Here is a 21123-nt window from a genome sequence, read left to right as displayed (position 1 = left end):
AAGCATGATTCTCTGCTATGACATGAAGCGTGAATCTCTGTTATGGGACCTCTCTCCTCTGTCTGGGTGCCAGGGCCTAAATATATGACAATGGACTGTTACAGTGTTGGCTGACGTGAAGCCTGATTCTCTGCTATGACATGAAGACTGATCCTCTGCTGACATGAAGCCTGAATCTCTGTTATGGGACCTCTCTCCTCTGTCTGGGTGCCGGGGTCTAAATATCTGACAGTGGCGTGTTCCAGTGGTGGGTGACATGAAGCCAGATTCTCTGCTATGGGACCTCTCTCCAATTGATATTGGTTAATTTTTATTTATTTTATGTTTATTTTTTTTCATTTCCCTATCCACATTTGTTTGCAGGGGATTTAACTACATTTAGCTGTCTTTTGCAGCCCTCTAGACCTTTCCTGCGCAGTTTTACAGCCTTTTTAGTGCCGAAAAGTTCGGGTCCCCATTGACTTTAATGGGGTTCGGGTTCGGGACGAAGTTTGGGTCGGGTTCGGATCCCGAACCCGAACATTTCCGGGAAGTTCGGCCGAACTTCTCGAACCCGAACATCCAGGTGTTTGCTCAACTCTACTCAAAATGATTCTGCCACATGCAAATCCATGATTTTTGAGATGTCTGTTAAAACACTCTGCACTCTGATAAGATTTTACAAGTTACTATTTTGATTCTTAACATTAACAGTAAATCTAAATACATAACAAACATATTAGTCGAGGAAGTATTAATGATAAATTATAAACTTACTTGAAATAAAATATTATGAAAAATAGCTTCACATTTGACATATTCAAGGGGCTTGACCCAAGAATGTTGATATATGTACCAATATACAGACTGTTAAAACTACATTATTTAGCACCAATTGCCATTATTTTGAATACATGGTTGAAAAGGTATTCCCCAACTTCTAGTCCATGTGCCTGCCTTGATATGAATGGTGTTTTGTCTGGTTATGTTAAAAAGGGCAGTTGAGACACATATATGAATTATCCTCAGTTGGTTTTCGTGTTCAACAGCTACTCTGTTATGCTATGTCTGTTTGCACGCCATAACCACTGAAGAATCTCCTTCCTTCCAGCTCTACCACACACATTGTGAATTCACTATTCTGCTATGACAGTTGCCATGACTGGGCGTCTGACAGTCCAGTAGCTTTATAGTGTTTAGTATAGAGTGCAACACTGACAAGTCTCTGCAGTGAAGGTGGAAAAAGAATGATCTAATCCTGACAATTTACCTCCTCGCCCAATGCTATACATTATAAAACTGCTAAACTGTTGGATGGTGAGTCATGGAAATTTATAGAGCAGGAGAATGAAGTGACAGCGTGGGAGAGCAGAACTCAAGGCTGATGTTCAGTGGCCAGAACTTAGATCAGTTGACAGAGCATGATAAAAGGACCTGTGGAACAATAAAACTAAGTAAGAATGCGTGACACAGGCTTCCTTGGAGCTCTGTGGGATATAACAAAGGACAAATGAACAAAATGACAAGACTAGGGATGAGCGAACCCGAACTGTATAGTTCGGGTTCGTACCGAATTTTGGGGTGTCCGTGACACGGACCCGAACCCGGACATTTTCGTAAAAGTCCAGGTTCGGGTTCGGTGTTCGGCGCTTTCTTGGCGCTTTTTGAAAGGCTGCAAAGCAGCCAATCAACAAGCGTCATACTACTTGCCCCAAGAGGCTATCACAGCCATGCCTACTATTGGCATGGCTGTGATTGGCCAGTGCAGCATGTGACCCAGCCTCTATTTAAGCTGGAGTCACGTAGCGCCGCCCGTCACTCTGCTCTGATCAGTATAGGGAAAGGTTGCAGCTGCGACATTAGGGCGAGATTAGGCAGTGATTAACTCCTCCAAAAGACTTCATTCAGTGATCGATCTGCAGCTGTGGATGATTGAACTGCTGCTATTCAATTGCTCACTGTTTTTAGGCTGCCCAGAGCGTTTTTCATTCACTTTTTTCTGGGGTGATCGGCGGCCATTTTTTGTCTTGTGGTGCGCCAGCACAAGCTGCCACCAAGTGCATTTAACCCTCAATAGTGTGTTTTTTTTGGGCTATATCCTACATCAGGGTGAAGCTGTCACACCAAGTGCATTTAACCATCAATAGTGTGGTTATTTTTTGGCCATATACTACATCAGGGGCAAGCTGTTACCAAGTGCATTTAACCCTCAATAGTGTGGTTGTTTTTTGGCTATATCCTACATCAGGGTGAAGCTGTCACACCAAGTGCATTTAACCATCAATAGTGTGGTTATTTTTTGGCCATATACTACATCAGGGGCAAGCTGTCACCAAGTGCATTTAACCCTCAATAGTGTGGTTGTTTTTTGGCTGTATCCTACATCAGGGTGAAGCTGTCACACCAAGTGCATTTAACCATCAATAGTGTGGTTATTTTTTGGCCATATACTACATCAGGGGCAAGCTGTCACCAAGTGCATTTAACCCTCAATAGTGTGGTTGTCTTTTGGCTATATCCTACATCAGGGTGAAGCTGTCACACCAAGTGCATTTAACCATCAATAGTGTGGTTAATTTTTGGCCATATACTACATCAGGGGCAAGCTGTCACCAAGTGCATTTAACCCTCAATAGTGTGGTTGTTTTTTGGCTATATCCTACATCAGGGTGAAGCTGTCACACCAAGTGCATTTAACCATCAATAGTGTGGTTATTTTTTGGCCATATACTACATCAGGGGCAAGCTGTCACCAAGTGCATTTAACCCTCAATAGTGTGGTTGTTTTTTGGCTATATCCTACATCAGGGTGAAGCTGTCACACCAAGTGCATTTAACCATCAATAGTGTGGTTAATTTTTGGCCATATACTACATCAGGGGCAAGCTGTCACCAAGTGCATTTAACCCTCAATAGTGTGGTTGTTTTTTGGCTATATCCTACATTAGGGTGAAGCTGTCACACCAAGTGCATTTAACCATCAATAGTGTGGTTATTTTTTGGCCATATACTACATCAGGGGCAAGCTGTCACCAAGTGCATTTAACCCTCAATAGTGTGGTTGTTTTTTGGCTATATCCTACATCAGGGTGAAGCTGTCACACCAAGTGCATTTAACCATCAATAGTGTGGTTAATTTTTGGCCATATACTACATCAGGGGCAAGCTGTCACCAAGTGCATTTAACCCTCAATAGTGTGGTTGTTTTTTGGCTATATCCTACATCAGGGTGAAGCTGTCACACCAAGTGCATTTAACCATCAATAGTGTGGTTATTTTTTGGCCATATACTACATCAGGGGCAAGCTGTCACCAAGTGCATTTAACCCTCAATAGTGTGGTTGTTTTTTGGCTATATCCTACATCAGGGTCAAGCTGTCACACCAAGTGCATTTAACCATCAATAGTGTGGTTATTTTTTGGCCATATCCCAGTCTAATTCTGACTGTAAACGTATACCTGTCACCCAGCGCCTAAATAATAGGCCTCAAATTTATAGTCAGCTAAATCTGTGGTTATTGCTGTGGCTGGGCAAGTTATTTAGTGTCCGTCAAAGCACAGCTTTTGTTCTGGGTTGAAATACAATTCCCAATTTAGCAATTCTCTAAATTAGTGGTTTCTGCTGTATCAGGCCTACTTTAAATACATCCCTAAAAGGGTATATCAGAATCAATGCGCTGAGAGGGTCATTCTCAATAACTTGACACACGGTACTGTGCATATCCCAGTCTAATTCTGTCCGTAAACGTATACCTGTCACCCAGCGCCTAAATAATAGGCCTCAAATTTATATTCATCCAAATCTGTCATTATTGCTGTAGCTGGTCAAGTTATTTAGTGTCCGTCAAAGCACAGTTTTTGTTCTGGGTTGAAATACAATTTCCAATTTTGCAATTTCCTAATTTAGTGATTTCTGCTGTATCAGACCTACTTTAAATCTATCCCTAAAAGGGTATATAAGATTCAAGGTGCACATAGGGTCATTCTCAATAACTTCACACACACGCTACTGTGCATATCCCAGTCTAATTCTGTCTGTAAACGTATACCTGTCACCCAGCGCCTAAATAATAAGCAACAAATTTATATTCATCCAAATCTGTCATTTATGCTGTAGCTGGTCAAGTTATTTAGTGTCCGTCAAAGCACAGTTTTTGTTCTGGGTTGAAATACAATTCCCAATTTTGCAATTTCCTAATTTAGTGATTTATGCTGTATCAGACCTACTTTAAATCTATCCCTAAAAGGGTATATAAGATTCAAGGTGCACATAGGGTCATTCTCAATAACTTCACACACACGCTACTGTGCATATCCCAGTCTAATTATGTCTGTAAACGTATACCTGTCACCCAGCGCCTAAATAATAAGCAACAAATTTATTTTCATCCAAATCTGTCATTATTGCTGTAGCTGGTCAAGTTATTTAGTGTCGTCAAAGCACAGTTTTTGTTCTGGGTTGAAATACAATTCCCAATTTAGCAATTCTCTAAATTAGTGGTTTCTGCTGTATCAGGCCTACTTTAAATACATCCCTAAAAGGGTATATCAGAATCAAGGTGCTGATAGGGTCATTCTCAATAACTTGACACACACGCTACTGTGCATATCCCAGTCTAATTCTGTCCGTAAACGTATGCCTGTCACCCAGCGCCTAAATACTAGGCCTCAAATTTATAGTCAGCTAAATCTGTGGTTATTGCTATAGCTGGGCAAGTTATTTAGTGTCTGTCAAAGCACAGTTTTTGTTCTGGGTTGAAATACAATTCCCAATTTAGCAATTCTCTAAATTAGTGGTTTCTGCTGTATCAGGCCTACTTTAAATTTATCCCTAAAAGGGTATATTAGATTCAAAGTGCAGAAAGGGTCATTCTCAATAACTTCACACACACGCTACTGTGCATATCCCAGTCTAATTCTGTCTGTAAACGTATACCTGTCACCCAGCGCCTAAATAATAGGCCTCAAATTTATAGTCAGTTAAATCTGTGGTTACTGCTGTGCCTGTATTAGTGTAATACGGTACCTAAATAGATAGCCAGATAGTGTTAGGTGTCTGTAAAAAAAGGCCTGAATTTGAATTCAATACATTGGGCTAAATAATATTTTTGTTGTTGTGGTGAACGATAACAATGAGGAAAACATCTAGTAAAGGACGCGGACATGGTCGTGGTGGTGTTAGTGGCCCCTTGGTGCTGGGAGAGGACGTGGCCGTTCTGCCAAAGCCACACGTCCTAGTGTACCAACTACCTCAGGTCCCAGTATCCGCCATAATTTACAGCGATATTTGGTGGGGCCCAATGCCGTTCTAAGGATGGTAAGGCCTGAGCAGGTACAGGCATTAGTCAATTGGGTGGCTGACAGTGGATCCAGCACGTTCACATTATCTCCCACCCAGTCTTCTGCAGAAAGCGCACAGATGGCGCCTGAAAACCAACCCCATCAGTCTGTCACATCACCCCCATGCATACCAGGGAAACTGTCTGAGCCTCAATTTATGCAGCAGTCTTTTATGCTGTTTGAAGACTCCGCTGGCAGGGTTTCCCAAGGGCATCCACCTAGCCCTTCCCCAGCGGTGGAAGACATAGAATGCACTGATGCACAACCACTTATGTTTCCTGATTATGAGGACATGGGAATACCACCTCAGCATGTCTCTGATGATGACGAAGCACAGGTGCCAACTGCTGCATCTTTCTGCAGTGTGCAGACTGAACAGGAGGTCAGGGATCAAGACTGGGTGGAAGACGATGCAGGGGACGATGAGGTCCTAGACCCCACATGGAATGAAGGTCGTGCCACTGACCTTCACAGTTCGGAGGAAGAGGCAGTGGTGAGACCGAGCCAACAGCGTAGCAAAAGAGGGAGCAGTGGGCAAAAGCAGAACACCCGCCGCCAAGAGACTCCGCCTGCTACTGACTGCCGCCATCTGGGACCGAGCACCCCAAAGGCAGCTTCAAGGAGTTCCCTGGCATGGCACTTCTTCAAACAATGTGCTGACGACAAAACCCGAGTGGTTTGCACGCTGTGCCATCAGAGCCTGAAGCGGGGCATTAACGTTCTGAACCTTAGCACAACCTGCATGACCAGGCACCTGCATGCAAAGCATGAACTGCAGTGGAGTAAACACCTTAAAAACAAGGAAGTCATTCAGGCTCCCCCTGCTACCTCTTCTGCTGCTGCCGCCTCGGCCTCTTCTGCTGCTGCCACCTCGGCCTCTTCTGCTGCTGCCGCCTTGGCCTCCGCCTCTGGAGGAACGTTGGCACCTGCCGCCCAGCAAACAGGGGATGTACCACCAACACCACCACAACCGTCACCAAGCATCTCAACCATGTCACACGGCAGCGTTTAGCTCAAACATTTGAGAGAAAGCGTAAATTCCCACCTAGCCACCCTTGATCCATGGTCCTGAATGCCAGCATTTCTAAACTACTGGCCTATGAAAAGCTGTCATTTAGGCTGGTGGACACAGACAGCTTCAAACAGCTTGCTGTCCCACAGTATGTTGTTCCCAGCCGGCACTACTTCTCCAAGAGAGCCGTGCCTTCCCTGCACAACCGAGTATCCGATAAAATCAAGTGTGCACTGCGCAACGCCATCTGTGGCAAGGTCCACCTAACCACAGATACGTGGACCAGTAAGCACGGCCAGGGATGCTATATCTCCCTAACTGCACACTGGGTAAATGTAGTGGCAGCTGGGCCCCAGGCGGAGAGCTGTTTGGCGCACGTCCTTCCGCCGCCAAGGATCTCAGGGCAACATTCTTTGCCTCCTGTTGCCACCTCCTCCTACTCAGCTTCCTCCTCCTCTTCTTCCACCTGCTCATCCAGTCAGCCACACACCTTCACCACCAACTTCAGCACAGCCCGGGGTAAACGTCAGCAGGCCATTCTGAAACTCATATGTTTGGGGGACAGGCCCCACACCGCACAGGAGTTGTGGCGTGGTATAGAACAACAGACCAACGAGTGGTTGTTGCCGGTGATCCTCAAGCCCGGCCTGGTGGTGTGCGATAATGGGCGAAATCTCGTTGCAGCTCTGGGACTAGCCGGTTTGACGCACATCCCTTGCTTGGCGCATGTGCTGTATTTGGTGGTGCAGAAGTTCATTCACAACTACCCCGACATGTCAGAGCTGCTGCATAAAGTGCGGGCCGTCTGTTCGCGCTTCCGGCGTTCACATCCTGCCGCTGCTCGCCTGTCTGCGCTACAGCGTAACTTCGGCCTTCCCGCTCACCGCCTCATATGCGACGTGCCCACCAGGTGGAACTCCAACTTGCACATGCTGGACAGACTGTGCGAGCAGCAGCAGGCCATAGTGGAGTTTCAGCTGCAGCACGCACGGGTCAGTCGCACTGCGGAACAGCACCATTTCACCACCAATGACTGGGCCTCCATGCGAGACCTGTGTGCCCTGTTGCGCTGTTTCGAGTACTTCACCAACATGGCCAGTGGCGATGACGCCGTTATCAGCGTTACAATACCACTTCTATGTCTCCTTGAGAAAACACTTAGGGCGATGATGGAAGAGGAGGTGGCCCAGGAGGAGGAGGAAGAGGGGTAATTTTTAGCACTTTCAGGCCAGTCTCTTCGAAGTGACTCAGAGGGAGGTTTTTTGCAACAGCAGAGGCCAGGTACAAATGTGGCCAGCCAGGGCCCACTACTGGAGGAAGAGGAGGACGAGGATGAGGAGGAGGTGGAGGAGGATGAGGATGAAGCATGGTCACAGCGGGGTGGCACCCAACGCAGCTCGGGCCCATCACTGGTGCGTGGCTGGGGGGAAATGCAGGACTATGACGATACGCCTCCCACAGAGGACAGCTTGTCCTTACCCCTGGGCAGCCTGGCACACATGAGCGACTACATGCTGCAGTGCCTGCGCAATGACAGCAGAGTTTAACGTGTGCGGACTACTGGGTTGCCACCCTGCTGGATCCACGGTACAAAGACAATGTGCCCACCTTACTTCCTGCACTGGAGCGTGATAGGAAGATGCGCGAGTACAAGCACACGTTGGTAGACGCGCTACTGAGAGCATTCCCAAATGTCACAGGGGAACAAGTGGAAACCCAAGGCCAAGGCAGAGGAGGAGCAAGAGGTCGCCAAGGCAGCTGTGTCACGGCCAGCTCCTCTGAGGGCAGGGTTAGCATGGCAGAGATGTGGAAAAGTTTTGTCAACACGCCACAGCTAACTGCACCACCACCTGATACGGAACGTGTTAGCAGGAGGCAACATTTCACTAACATGGTGGAACAGTACGTGTGCACACCCCTCCACGTACTGACTGATGGTTCGGCCCCATTCAACTTCTGGGTCTCCAAATTGTCCACGTGGCCAGAGCTAGCCTTTTATGCCTTGGAGGTGCTTGCCTGCCCAGCAGCCAGCGTTTTGTCTGAATGTGTATTCAGCACGGCAGGGGGCGTCATTACAGACAAACGCAGCCGCCTGTCTACAGCCAATGTGGACAAGCTGACATTCATAAAAATGAACCAGGCATGGATCCCACAGGACCTGTCCATCCCTTGTGCAGATTAAACATTAACTACCTCACCTTAACCATATATTATTGTACTCCAGGGCACTTCCTCATTCAATCCTATTTTTATTTTCATTTTACCATTATATTGCGAGGCAACCCAAAGTTGAATGAACCTCTCCTCTGTCTGGGTGCCGGGGCCTAAATATATGCCAATGGACTGTTCCAATGTTGGGTGACGTGAAGCCTGATTCTCTGCTATGACATGCAGACTGATTCTCTGCTGACATGAAGCCAGATTCTCTGTTACGGGACCTCTCTCCTCTGCCTGGGTGCCTGGGCCTAAATATATGACAATGGACTGTTACAGTGGTGGGTGACGTGAAGCCTGATTCTCTGCTATGACATGCAGACTGATTCTCTGCTGACATGAAGCCAGATTCTCTGTTACGGGACCTCTCTCCTCTGCCTGGGTGCCTGGGCCTAAATATGTGACAATGGACTGTTACAGTGGTGGCTGACGTGAAGCCTGATTCTCTGCTATGACATGCAGACTGATTCTCTGCTGACATGAAGCCAGATTCTCTGTTACGGGACCTCTCTCCTCTGCCTGGGTGCCTGGGCCTAAATATATGACAATGGACTGTTACTGTGGTGGCTGACGTGAAGCTTGATTCTCTGCTATGACATGCAGACTGATTCTCTGCTGACATGAAGCCAGATTCTCTGTTACGGGACCTCTCTCCTCTGCCTGGGTGTCTGGATCTAAATATATGACAATGGACTGTTACAGTGGTGGCTGACATGAAGCCTGATTCTCTGCTATGACATGCAGACTGATTCTCTGCTGACATGAAGCCAGATTCTCTGTTACGGGACCTCTCTCCTCTGCCTGGGCCTAAATATATGACAATGGACTGTTGCAGTGGTGGGTGACGTGAAGCCTGATTCTCTGCTATGACATGCAGACTGATTCTCTGCTGACATGAAGCCAGATTCTCTGTTAAGGGACCTCTCTCCTCTGCCTGGGTGCCTGAGACTAAATATCTGACAATAGACTGTTACAGTGGTGGGTGACGTGCAGCCAGATTCTCTGCTATGGGACCTCTCTCCAATTGATATTGGTTATTTTTTATTTATTTTATTTTTATTCTTATTCATTTCCCTATCCACATTTGTTTGCATGGGATTTACCTACATGTTGCTGCCTTTTGCAGCCCTCTAGCTCTTTCCTGGGCTGTTTTACAGCCTTTTTAGTGCCGAAAAGTTCGGGTCCCCATTGACTACAATGGGGTTCGGGTTCGGGACGAAGTTCAGGTCGGGTTCGGATCCCGAACATTTCTGGGAAGCTTGGCCGAACTTCTCGAACCCGAACATCCAGGTGTTCACTCAACTCTAGACAAGACCATTCACAATAAAGGCAAACATGGACTACAGGTTTGGAATTAAAGGGGTTCTGCACTTTGATTTAACTGATGATCACACTGTTTTTATTTAATTTATTGTACCGTGTTTATCTGAGGGCTTAGTTCATGTGATATTATTATACAGCAGGTCATTACGGACGAAGCAATACCTAACATGTCAATTTTTTATTTTATTTTTTAACCCCTTAAGGACTCGGCCCTATTACACCTTACGGACTTGGCCATTTTTTACAAATCGGACCAGTGTCACTTTTAGTGCTGATAACTTTAAAACACTTTAAATTATCCAGGCCATTCTGAGATTGTTTTTTCATCACATATTGTACTTCATGACACTGGTAAAATTAAGTAAAAAAAAATACATTTTTATTTATAAAAAAATACAAAATGTTACCAAAAATTTGTAAAAAAAAGTTTCAATTTCACTATTCCTATAATACATAGTAATACCTCCAAAAATAGTTATTACTTTACATTCCCCATGTGTCTACTTCATGTTTGGATCATTTTGGGAATTATATTTTATTTTTTGGGGATGTTACAAGGCTTAGAAGTTTAGAAGCAAATCTTTAAATTTTCAGGAACATTTTCAAAAAGCAAATTTTTAAGGACCAGTTCAGGTCTGAAGTCACTTTGCGAGGCTTACATAATAGAAACCACCCAAAAATGACCCCATTCTATAAACTACACCCCTCAAGGTATTCAAAAATGATTTTATAAACTTTGTTAACCCTTTAGGTGTTCCACAAGAATTAATGGAAAATAGAGATGCAATTTCAAAATTTCACTTTTTGGGCAGATTTTCCATTTTAAAGCCGGATTACCTCGGGAATTGGAGGCGCCCGGACGTCCCTGGCTATTACTTTCCAGGTGTTGTCCCCCATACTGGAAAGAAGGCACGGTCCCAAAAAAAAGTGCAGAGTGTGTAACATGAGGGGGGTATAGAAGGACACCATCACTCAGTGTGAAACGTGCCCCGATCATCCGGGCCTCTGCATTGACAGTTGCTTCAGGGAGTACCACACTTCCATGGAGTACTACATTTATAATCCCCTTCCCAAATTTTAATTCCATTTAGCCCCTGACAATAAAAAAAACTATGGTTCTCAGACTTGAGACAGTAAAACAAAAATTTTTTTTTTTAAAACGTTGTTAACCCTTTAGGAGTTCCACAAGAGTTATTGGCAAATAGAGATAAAATTTCTGTATTTCAATGTTTTGGCAAATTTTCCATTTTAATCCATTTTTCCCAGTAACAAAACAAGGGTTAACAGCCAACTAAATATTTATGGCCCTGATTCTGTAGTTTACAAAAACACCCCATATGTGTGTCGTGAACAGCTGTACGGGCACACGGCAGGGCGCAGAAGGAAAAGAATGCCATGCGGTTTTTGGAAGGCAGATTTTGCTGGACTGTTTTTTTTTGACACCATGTCCCATTTGAAGCCACCCTGATGCACCCCTAGAGTAGAAACTCCAAACAAGTGGCCCCATTTTAGAAACTACGGGATAGGGTGGCAGTATTGTTGGTACTAGTTTAGGGTACATATGATTTTTGGTTGCTCTATATTACACTTTTTGTGAGGCAAGATAACAAGAAATAGCTGTTTTGGCACAGTTTTTAATTTTTTGTTATTTACAACATTCATCTGACAGGTTAGGTCATGTGATATTTTTTTAGAGCCTGTCGATAAAGACGCGGCGATACCTAATATGTATACTTTTTTTTATTTATGTAAGTTTTACACAATAAGGCCCCATTCACACGGGTGAGTATTCCGCGTGGGTGCAATGCGTGATGTGAACGCATTGCACCCGCACTGAATCTGGACCCATTCATTTCTATGGGGCTGTTCACTGTATTATGTTTTACATAAGTTTTACACAATGATTTCATTTTTGAAGCAAAAAAATTATAATTTTTTAGTGTTTCCATAGTCTGAAAGCCATAATTTTTTCAGTTTTTGGGCGATTACCTTGGGTAGGGTATGATTTTTGCGGGATGAGATGACGGTTTTATTGGCACTATTTTGGGGTGCATGTGAGTTTTTGATCGCTTGCTATTACACTTTTTGTGATGTAAGGTGACAAAAAATGGTTTATGTACCATAGTTTTTATTTTAAATTTATTATGGTGTTCATCTGAGGGGTTAGTTCATGTGATATTTTTTAGAGCCGGTCGATACAGATGCGGCGATACCCAATATGTATACTTTTTATTTTATTTATGTAAGTTTTACACAATAAGGCCCCATTCACACGGGCGAGTATTCCGCGTGGGTGCAATGCGTGATGTGAACGCATTGCACCCGCACTGAATCTGGACCCATTCATTTCTATAAAGCTGTTCACACGAGCTGTGATTTTCACGCATTACTTATGTGTTGCGTGAAAATCGCAGCAAGCTCTATATTGTGCGTTGCGATTATCCACGCAACGCAGGCCCCATAGAAGTGAATGGGGTTGCGTGAAAATCGCAAGCATCCGTAAGCAAGTGAGGATGCAGTGAGATTTTCACGCACGGTTGCTAGGAGACGATCGGGATGGAGACCCGATCATTATTATTTTCCCTTATAACATGGTTATAAGGGAAAATATTAGCATTCTGAATACAGAATGCATAGTAAAATAGCGCTGGAGGGGTTAAAAAAAAATAAAAAATATTTAACTCACCTTAATCCACTTGCTCGCGTAGCCGGCATCTCTCCTGTCTCTTTCTTTGCTGATTGTAGTCAAAGGACCTGTGGTGACGTCACTCCGGTCATCACATGATCTATCACATGATCCATCACCATGGTAAAAGATCATGTGACGGACCATGTGATGACCGGAGTGACGTCACCACAGGTCCTTTGACTACAATCAACAAAGAAAGAGACAGGAGAGATGCCGGCTACGCGAGCAAGTGGATTAAGGTGAGTTAAATAATATTTATTTTTTTAACCCCTCCAGCGCTATTTTACTATGCATTCTGTATTCAGAATGCTATTATTTTCCCTTATAACCATGTTATAAGGGAAAATAATACAATCTACAGAACACTGATCCCAAGCCCGAACTTCTGTGAAGAAGTTTGGGTTTGGGTACCAAACATGCTTGATTTTTCTCACGCGAGTGCAAAACGCATGACAATGTTTTGCACTCGCACTGAAAAATCGCGCATGTTCCCGCAACGCACCCGCCTCTTATCCGGGCCAAAAATATGACGCCCGTGTGAAAGAGGCCTACCAGATTTTTTAAAACAAAAAAAAGATGTTTTACTGTCTTTATATTCTGAGCCATAGTTTTTTTTATTTTTGGGGCGATTGTCTCAGGTAGGGGCTAATTTTTTGCGGGATGAGGTGACGGTTTGATTGGCACTATTTTGGGGTATATACGACTTTTTAAATAACTTTTAATACATTTTTATAGAAAGAAAGGTGAGCAAAATTTTAATTCCATGATATTTTTTATTTTTATTTTTTATGTAGTTCACCGTGCGGGGAAAGTTACATGACCGTTTCATAGATTGTGTCATTACAGACATGGTGATATCAAACATGTGTGGGGTATTTTATTTGTTTCACTTTATTCTTTGGAAAATGTTTTGTTTGTTTTATATTGGTGTTTTTTTTTTACTTTTTTCCTTCTGACCCAGACCCACTTGGTTCTGTAAGATCCAGTGGTCTGATGCCTCCTCTGCAATACACTATATAATGTACTGCAGAGTGTTTTCACTTGAACTTAGCCTGCTCAGGCTTAACTATACCATGGCAAGCTGGATGCCTGGGAAGGCGTCCAGTTGCCATGGTAACCACTGGAATGCTGAAAAAGCAGTGCAGCACAGCGGACCACAGCATCTGAGAGGTGGGGGGGGGGGGGAGCCGAGGACCACAGCCCCTTATGATTAGGGGGGAAAGCCACGGACCGCAGCCTCTATGAGGGGGGAGGGGAGAAGACGGGGACTGCAGTGTCTATGAGAGGAGGGGGAGAAAGCCACAGACCGCAGCGTCTATGAGGGGAGGGTGGGAGAAGCCGCAGACCGCAGCGTCTATTAGCGGAGGGGGGGAGAATCCGCGGACCATAGCGTCTATGAGGGGAGGGGGGGAGAAGCCGCGGACCACAGCCTCTATGGGGGGGAGGGGGGCTCCGAGGACCGCAGCCTCTATGGGGGGGAGAGCCGAGGACCGCAGCCTCTATGGGGGGGGGGGGAGCCGAGGACCGCAGCCTCTATGGGGTGGGAGAAGCCGCGAACCACAGCCTCTATGAGGGGGAGAAGCCGCGGACCGCAGCCTCTATGGGGGGGAGCTGGGGACCAAAGAGTCTGTAAGTAGGGGGTGGGGGAAAAAGCCGGGGAACACAGCATCTATGGGAGGGAGGAGGGCTGGGTATAGCGGCATCTGTACAATGGGTTGTCGGGGGATCGCGGCATCTGTGCAGGGGGGGGCAGGGGAGCGGTGGGTCCTGGCATGTGTGCAGGGGGAGGGGGTTTGGAAGCGGGGGATCCATGAATAGAGGATGCCGCTCCTCCATCTTGATGGGGGGGGGCGCCACATTTACAATGTTCAGTAAGGGGTTGACATCAAGCAGGGTGGTGAGGGGGGAAATTCGAGTTTCTCACTGTGCAGGAGGCTAATGGCTGTGCGAACCACGGCTCTTCTGCTTGCTGGGGACGGACGGGTTATCTGCTGGGCTGCCTGAATAACACTGTTGGCCGGCAGCTCATGTTACACTGACTGCCACACTGGGTGCACTCCTACTGCCTGCCACTAGCCAATCAGCAGCAGGATCTTTGAACACTACTTATGCTGATTGGACAGTGTGCCTGAAGGTTAAAATGGGGGCGTGGCATCAACAGGAGCACGCACTGTAGTGGTAGGGGCGGGGCCAGAGTCTGTGAGCTGACACCTGATGGATGAGACCGTGAAGAAAAAAGGAGAGGGTTAGTCACTCTGCTACCGTAGAGGGTAGCTCCGGACCAATATAGCAAAAAGGTTGGATAGGTGAAAGGTTGGATAGGTGAAAAGAGGAGGAGGCAATGGAAGATACAGACACAGAGGCTGCCGGTGGTAAATGTCCGGGCGGATGATCCGGGCGGATAGAACAGGATTTAAAATATAAAAAGAAATTTTTTTACCACTCTAAAAGGCGCCACCTGGGGCAGCGAAAAAAGGACCGTTAAACGAAAGGAGCACTAACAATGAGATATAAATAAATTCTAGATAAAATTATGATAAAGAACTGAAAATCTGGATAAAATCAGATTTACTCACTTCACCCAGGAGGAGTGATAAGGGATAAGCTCAAGACACCCTCATCAACTACCTCCTGCGCCTGGTTCGCTTGATAGATTTTTCTGGAAAGACAGCAGTCCACACTCTGGAGATCTTGAAGTTCCAAAATACTTTATTCAACACAGGGTATGGGTGAGGAAAGAGCCCAACACGTTTCGGGGATTTTCATCTAAGAATCCCCTTCTTCAGGAGCCATGACATGTATAGTTAACACAAACATATTTATACATTGAAAAAGGGCGGCAAAGAACACCTACATGACGTCACTTCCGGTCGCTGGGTGCGTTCCAAAGTAGAACGCACCGGAAGTGATATAAATTGTTAATTGGATAAGCCCCAATGCCGGGGCAACCCTGTACCCTGTACGTATCATTAATCTCCAAATGACTGATCAATGGTCCAAAGGAAACAGATGGAGTCACTTCTGGTGATGCGATACGTTCCAAGGTGGAAGTGACGTCCGATCCTTATATTCCGTGTTGTCTAATGCCGGCAGTGAACGCACTAAAAAATATATCGGGGCCGGAACCCTAAATATCGCGAGATCTCGGCCCAGGTGTAACTTCTAGTAATATGAGAAACCCTAATATATCGCGGGATGGAGAGGTGACGGTGTCACTTCCGGTACCATGGAACGCACCTTTGGAACGCAAATTCTTATAGAGGAGTGACGGTGTCACTTCTAGTGTAATGGAACGCACACTTGGAGCGCAAGTATCTATGGACATCGCGCTGAATAAGATTTTATGTGTTATTACGGTATATAAAGCTAGAGATAGTCTGAATTAAAATGTGCATATAATGTTCCGAGGATCTTGGCTCAAATTTGGAGTGGATAGGATTAGAATAGAACTTGGCTCAGCTAAAAAAAAAACTGATATGAGCCAATGAGTAAATACATTAAAATCAATAAAAATAGGTAAATAGATGAATACGTTAATAAATAAATAGATAAATAAATATATGCATAATTTTCTCATGTGTGATATCAGCTCGAAAATTATTAAAGGGATATTGTGTATACTACACCTAAATTAAAAGTGCATGTAGCTATGAGGGTATGTAAGACAGAGATGAATTGATAAATACATAAATAAATAAATATATGGGAGAAGCTCCATTGAACATGATTGGTACATACAGCTATAGGATGGTACATACAGAATATTGGTATATTGGTACATACATTGGTACATACAGAATATTGCGAAGGAAGAGTATATGTATATATGTGGGAAAGGCTCTATGGAACTTAATTGGTACCCAACAGCAGTAAGTTGATACATCAGGGATAATGTGAACAGTAAAAATCAATACATTATTCGATGGTAAGCCTAACCAGTATATGAGTGGTGATGTAGAACTGTTGCATATGGAGCATAGAGTGACCGATTTTTGGGGGGCTATACAGTGGTGGAAATATTGTTGAGTACCCCTTTCAGTAGTATGCCTCATTCTCTATGGGTGATATTTTGTATTAAGGTGTTCATTGGTTTTTAGATATATCTTCAGTTGAAAATAAAAATGTTAATAATTGGAATACTCTAAGGTCTCATTGAGCCCATATGGGGATAGAGTGTTCAAACGGTAAATCCAGTGCATCTCCTTTCTACAGAGGAGCTGGCAGGACTGTGCAACATTTTCTATGGGGATCAATTTCAAGAGTGTTGGATCACTCTTGTGCTTCTCTAGAAAATGTCTGGAGACGCTATGTGTGATGACGCCTCGTTTTATATTGGAGCGGTGTTCCGACATCCTATCTCTGACGGCTTGCGTTGTTCGGCCTACGTATTTTAGGTTGCAGGTGCACGTTAATAGGTATATAACATTCCTTGTTGCGCAAGTCATTCTCTGCCTAAGTTTCCAAGTCTCTTCAGTTGTTATTGGGATCATTTGGCCGGACATTTACCACCGGCAGCCTCTGTGTCTGTATCTTCCATGCCTCCTCCTCTTTTTACCTATCCAACCTTTGGCGCCGTGCTATATTGGTCCGGAGCTGCCCTCTACGGTAGCAGAGTGACTAACCCTCTCCTTTTTTCTTCACGTCTCTGACCTACTATTGTTCGGCCCATGGGAGACCACCGGCCGACCAGAGGGGCAGCGGCCGACATAGGTTGGAACTACCTAACAAATGACCTGCCGGACTTATGCGGGAGAATTACTAGAGAACTAAACAGGCTCCCTTATGCTGAGAACCATGGAATACCTGAAGGAACTCTTCAAGATACATGGTGCGAAGCACAGAACTCACCGATAACCCCTAACATCGGGCATTGATCTGAAGGTGAATCATCTTTACAGTACAAAGACAATATCTACATTTTAGACACCATCAAAGACTATTTAAGAAATGAAATAGACTGGCTTTTTTTGACTATATACAAAACAAAGGGGATTCTTCCCCGTGGATTGAGATCCTCTATGAAGCCAACATTCGACAAAGATCGTGTCTTTGTTGAGGATAGGTTACGTATCAGCGACGAGTGTTCCCTAAAAATGATAGATCTATTGATAAAAAAAAGAAAAACATTATGCCTGTCTCTAAGGCATAAATTAACACTTTGGCTTAACACAAAAACAAATTCTGCATTACCCAAGGGACAGCATTTTTCATTCCATCCCCTGAGGTATTTCGAGTATAGTGAGGTGAGAAGGAAATGCAATAAACTGCTTAGAGATCAGTTAGACTACAGAAGTAACGTAATTAGACCCTGGGAAAGAAAAACTAATAATTAATCTTTCCCTATTTCATCTACATCAATTTTCATCAATCACAACAATAAGAGACCTCTGTCTAAGGTCCCTTAAATCAGAGTTTTTTCTCGACCTGAGAATAGAACAAAAAGGACTTTCTATAACAGCCAATTACGCAACCAGAAATGATCCAATCTGAAATCCTCTAATTCCATCCCCGTGATAACCAACACACCAGCTGGGGCTACAAATCGATCTATGTCCCAACGAGAAATAGTACCACAGCCACCGAATACGTCATCATTAGTCAGAAATAAGACCCCCCAGAGATCATTGTATCTCTCTAATTCATCACAATATTCTACACCTCGCAATGTTACTGTAAATACCATTAAGCATACAACGAGAGCGCTGGCGTCTTCCGCCATTAATTCGTCCGGATCCCAAATTATAGGAAAGATCTCCCCCACATCAATAGGAAACCCTCTTTTAGAGATATCCACTCATTCCGTATCCAGTACTCACTCAGAATTTTTTTTAGCACATCCCACCGCCCTTACCGAGAGTCCCTCTTTTTTAGGGAGAATTTCTCCCAGACCTCCAGTTCCCAACAGTTCGCCGCCGATCATGACAACCCGAAAAAGTACCCAGGCTCTCAGTCCCTTTCTCACTCCAGTGGGACGACTGGCATCAACCCCTCCCTTCAGTCACACACTCCGAAAATCACAAACTTCTTCACCCCTCTGGGTACGTCAAGGAAAAGACAAAAAAACGACATAGAAGATGCAGAGGGGGGAAACAGACACACCAAGCCCAAAAAAGCAAAAGACAAACGTGAGAGTAACGTCGAGAGCCAGCCCTCAAGAAGTGCGGGTTCCCCCGCAGAATCGGATGGATGCCGTAATGGTATCTTCAACATCTCCAAGTATACTCTTAAACCAGAAGAGACCACCCTTCAAGGTAAAGGTCTCTCCTTCTGTCCCGCCAACAACCCTGACCAATTCAAACTATTTGTTGATCTCAATCACCTAATTAGATGCCTTACACTGAAATGACACTTCACTATTAAACAAATTCGAGAAGGGGACTCTCGATCCCCTACAAAAGCCCCTGACGTAGAGGTTCACAATAAAACCCTGATCCCTAATAACAACCCTTCTGACAACCCCACAACCACACCTTTATGTGGCCTCACTTCCACACCCATTCATTTAGGTCTGAAGAGCACATCGCAATTTTACCCCTTAGAAAGTAGAGGCCCACATTTGGAGAGTTTCTTTAATATTGTCCTAGAGGAGTTTAAAAATCTAATAAAACAACAGAATAAAACGAATCAGAGGTACAACAAATTACAAAATAATCTCACTAAGTCAGAGAAAAATGCCATGAACAATTTAAAAAACAATAAAGATATAGTCATAAAAAGTGCAGATAAAGGTGGTGGAGTGGTAATCATGGATCAGGATTATTACCTTACCGAATCAAACCGCATTTTGTCGGATCCTGAATACTACAGGAACCTCGGCGAAGATCCCACCCCAATTTTTAAAAAATCCCTGCAAGATCTTATAGAGTCAGGTTTTAAGTCCAATATTTTAGATAAAAAAGAAAAACTGTTTTTGATCAACTATCACCCCTCAGTAGCCAGATTCTATTTTTTACCCAAAATATACAAGAACATCACTCACCCTCCCGGCCGACCTATCATTTCTGGGATAAACTCCCTTACATCGAATTTATCGGCCTATGTAGACAAATATCTACAAAAATATGTCCAACGGTTACCCTCTTATCTACAAGACTCGGCGGCTCTTATTAACCTATTGGATCATATAGTTTGGAAGGAGAAATTTCTATGGGTCACCCTAGACGTGTCATCTTTATGCAGCAACATTAGACACGACCTTGGTCTTAAGGCCATCCAGTCAGTTCTTGCCAAAGACTGCGTACTACCACCACTACAGAAAGAGTTTTTACTTAGCTCCATAGAATATATTTTAAACCATAATTATTTTTCTTTTAACAATACATTTTATATTCAAACAAAAGGCACAGCTATGGGCACTAAATTCACTCCTTCTTACGCCAACCTATTTGTGGGTTGCTTTGAGGATCATTTCAACCTCCTTTCTCACCCTAACATTACGTTTAACCGGAGGTACATAGATGACATTATCTTCATTTGGGAAGGTGGAACTGAGAAACTTGTGTCTTTCGTTGAGACACTCAATCAGAATAATTGGGGTCTCCATTTTAGCTCCGAATCGGATCCCTCTGAAGCCTTTTATCTTAACTTACATCTAAAAATAATCAATGAAAAAATACACACTAGCACCTCCTTTAAAAAAAAAACGTAGATGCCAATAGCTATTTGGAGTATACAAGCTGTCACCATTCAAAATGGAAAAGAAACATTCCTTATAGCCAAATGAAGCGTATAAGAAGAAACTGCTTAAACCTAATCTTTAACAAACAACTGGGTATTCTAAAGGATCGCTTTAAAGAAAAGTGCTACCCCAAAAGCCTCATAAGAGGATCAAAAAAAAGAATTTCAGAACTAGATCAAAAGACTGCTTTAAGGCCCCCTCAAACAAAAAAGGATAGTAAAAACACCCACTATTCTAACCTCATCACTAGGTATAATACTAAACATGCAGACATTCGTCGTATCCTTAATAAACACTGGGGCATTCTTTTAAAAGATCCGATTCTCAAAACCATACTTCCCAAACAGACATCCATCACCTTCAGACGAGCGCAGTCACTAAAAAATATTTTTGTCCCATCTTGCCCTAAATTGTCCCAACACAATAGGGGTCAATCACTTATCAGAAAGATGAACTCCAGTCCGGGGGCCTACCACTGTGGAATAACCAAGTGCAAATGTTGTTGCATGATCCCTCAAGACACCACAGAAATCCCAATAACAGCTGAAGAGACTTGGAAACTTAGGCAGAGAATGACTTGCGCAACAAGGAATGTTATATACCTATTAACGTGCCCCTGCAACCTAAAATACATAGGTCGAACAACGCAAGCCGTCAGAGATAGGATGTCGGAACACCGCTCCAATATAAAACGAGGCGTCATCACACATAGCGTCTCCAGACATTTTCTAGAGAAGCACAAGAGTGATCCAACACTCTTGAAATTGATCCCCATAGAACATGTTGCACAGTCCTACCAGCTCCTCTGTAGAAAGGAGATGCACTGGATTTACCGTTTGAACACTCTATCCCCATATGGGCTCAATGAGACCTTAGAGTATTCCAATT

This window comes from Bufo gargarizans, chromosome 6 (genome assembly GCF_014858855.1).
Source record: "Bufo gargarizans isolate SCDJY-AF-19 chromosome 6, ASM1485885v1, whole genome shotgun sequence".
Lineage (NCBI taxonomy): Eukaryota > Metazoa > Chordata > Amphibia > Anura > Bufonidae > Bufo > Bufo gargarizans.
This window is presented reverse-complemented; position numbering follows the sequence as displayed.